The sequence below is a fragment of the Camelus bactrianus genome, chromosome X, assembly GCF_048773025.1.
Source record: "Camelus bactrianus isolate YW-2024 breed Bactrian camel chromosome X, ASM4877302v1, whole genome shotgun sequence".
Classification (NCBI taxonomy): domain Eukaryota; kingdom Metazoa; phylum Chordata; class Mammalia; order Artiodactyla; family Camelidae; genus Camelus; species Camelus bactrianus.
The window spans coordinates 26,363,471-26,366,162 of record NC_133575.1 but is presented as its reverse complement, the minus strand read 5'-3'; the positions used below and the strand labels follow the sequence as shown (position 1 = coordinate 26,366,162).

At 44.2% G+C, this 2,692-nt stretch overlaps 1 long non-coding RNA gene across 1 annotated transcript; it reads right to left on the bottom strand.

The window, feature by feature from the left end:
* Positions 1–536: 536 nt before the first annotated feature.
* Positions 537–2,249, bottom strand: LOC141576320 (uncharacterized). Its single transcript, XR_012504671.1, has 2 exons — positions 2,119–2,249; positions 537–666 (listed from the first exon to the last, which is right to left on the bottom strand). It is a non-coding gene; the product is annotated as an uncharacterized LOC141576320 (long non-coding RNA).
* Positions 2,250–2,692: the final 443 nt, after the last annotated feature.

Genomic DNA, 2,692 nt, shown 5'->3' with positions numbered 1-2,692 from the left:
TGGATTGTTTTTTAAAATCAATTTGTAGAATTTTATTAAAGTAGAGATATTAAACCTCTTGTCTGTTTAGATGTTTTAAACGATTTTAATCTCAGTTTATTGTCTTTTCACTTTATTATAAAGTCTTTGGCTTTATAGAAAATTTTACTTCTTACTATTTGAAAGTGACAATGTTCTCCTTAAAGTCACCTGAGATTAATGTTTGGTTTAAGAATGCTCCCATAACTTAAAACTGTTAGAGTCCTCATTTATCTGGTTTTATTTTATATATTTGGAGTTTTAATTTATCTGGAACTTACTTTCATACAGATTAAATTACAGGAGTCTATCTTTATGGAAATATTATTATATATTCTATCTTTAAGTGACTGAATTGAAATGTCATGTTCCGTGCATTCCCTTTTGCTGGATATGTTTCTGGACTCTATTTTGTTCCACATTGTGTCTATCCCTGTACCAGTTCCTTATTGTTTTGATTACAGTAGCATGATAATATATAGTATGCCATAACCTTTGTGATTTAAAACAATTCTGGACAAATCTTAAAATTTTTATTCTTTTCTGAAATAGGAGCTGTGCTATATCTCTGAATATTTCCCATTTGATGAACTTGTTAGAGAACTGGTATTTCTGAGAAGAGCCATTTGGGAAACCTAAGACGTCTTCCTGTAAGTAAGAACAAAGACAGATTTTCAATAGGCGTAACATCTCAAGCTGACGCTAATTGAGAGATACCTCGTTGAGACTCCATCCTGAGAGTTGCTCTGTGTTTAATCTAAGGAAATTCTGGAGCTAAGCCTAACTACTACGTTTTTGTCAACATAAATCATCCACTGCCATGCAAAAGGCCAATCTGGCAATGGAAAACAGGGCAGCAAATATATTATGTTTTAATCTGAGGCATTATAATGGGAATGGAAGAGAATTACTGATAGAATTGTCCTGATGAAGGCACCCAATTGTCTGTTTTTAAGTCCTTTTATCACAATGTTTTTCAAACTTGATTGCTCTTTGGAATCACCTGAGGGCTCTTTTTACACTCCTGATAGCCAGGTGAGAATCCAGAACAATTAACCATCCCCGAGGGTGGGAAAACAGGCTTTAGTGTTTTGTAAACTTCCCCAGATGATTCCACTGGCTAGCAATGGTAGAGAACCAGTGCTTTAGAAGAGGGTAAGAATCTACTCTGGATGAAAATGCAGAAGAAAACAAAAAGAAAATCCTTAGCAGTTGCTAGGACCCTTGCCAAATTCTTACAAAGTTAATTTGTCTTTGGTAAGTGGTGGACAGGATGTAGGGTGACTGGGCTTCTGCAGGAAGAAGTGCAGGATGAATTACATGTATGCAGAGGTGGGGTGGGGAGAAGGAGTAAGGCTACTAACCAAATGAAAGTCACTTCTGAAATTTTTAGAAAATAGTCATATGAGCTGTTTATAGTCCAATCTAATTCTAGCTTCAGTTGTGGGAGGAAGGGATGGAGGAGGCAGTCAGAGTGAATATACACACTGAAAGAAGGGTGGGTAATTTGGTGAAATCTCCCAGGAAGTATGATTATTCTCAGCCTGTGTTCCCCACTTCTGGTCAGTGCCTTCGAGTCAGTATACAACGGTGGGATACACACGCGTGAGTGACCCAGATAGCTAAAGCAAGTGACCCTTCTCCTCAGTGTAGTCATCTTATAAGTGGCAATGCTAAATCATTCATGACCTCATGTGCTGCTTTTGGCAAGCGGCTCCCTAATTGCTCCTGTTTTTTCATCGATTCTGCGCAGCGTGGAAAAGCGAGTCTCCAACTTGCTTGTGGATTTATTGACCCCCAGGTCCCTCCTCAGCTTTCACCTCTCAGGCCTCGCCCACTCTATTTTGGGGCAGGAGCTGGGAACAGCACCTGTTCCCTCCTGTCCAAGCACGGGCTGGGTTTTTTGACGGCTCCCCCTTACCACCAAGCCAGGTGTCAGTGTTTCTGTGTTTTCCAGATCACCGTCCCTCCCTGCTCTCCCCCTACGCATCCCTATTTCCGTGGCTGAGGGCCCGAGGAGGAGAGAAATCCGCCCGCACACACCAGATCCCCAGCGAGCTACTTGCTTTGGAGAACATCAGGCGGACCGCGCGGACCCACCTGCCTCCAAAGTTTGGGGCGCGGGGGAGCCAGGGGCACGTGGCGTGTGGCTATGGCTCAGCCGGGGGGTCCGGAGCAGCCCCGGGAAGATGCCGCTGTGGACGGATTCACCGACGTCATCAGGAGCCGCGCCGGTAGGACTTCCCTATTTTGCTTTTCTGTGTGGGGGTATCGAGCGCTCCTCTCCGCAGAGGCTGTGCCTTGGAAGTTAGTACAGGGTTTCGGAAAGTTGTGGCGTTGAGCGGAGGAGCAGCGGGGGACTGTCACCGCGCCCCCGCGCGTGGGGAGGGCGGGGAACCACGCCGGGCGCGTCCGAGGGAGGAGGAGGGGGTGCCGCTCTCCGGGAAAACAGAGACTCAAGTTTTTCTTTTGGGCCAAGTAGATCTTGGTGGGCGCTTTTTTAATACTTTTTTTTTTTTTTAAAGAAAGCCACTGACTATCGGTTTTATTGTAGGATGGTAACTTGTTTTAAAAATATAAAGGAATGAGCAGACCGATTTAAAAGAAATACTGTCGTAGGTATCCTTTGAGGAGGGAGGGATAGGGAGATGTGAGAGGGCATGCCTGGTCGGGG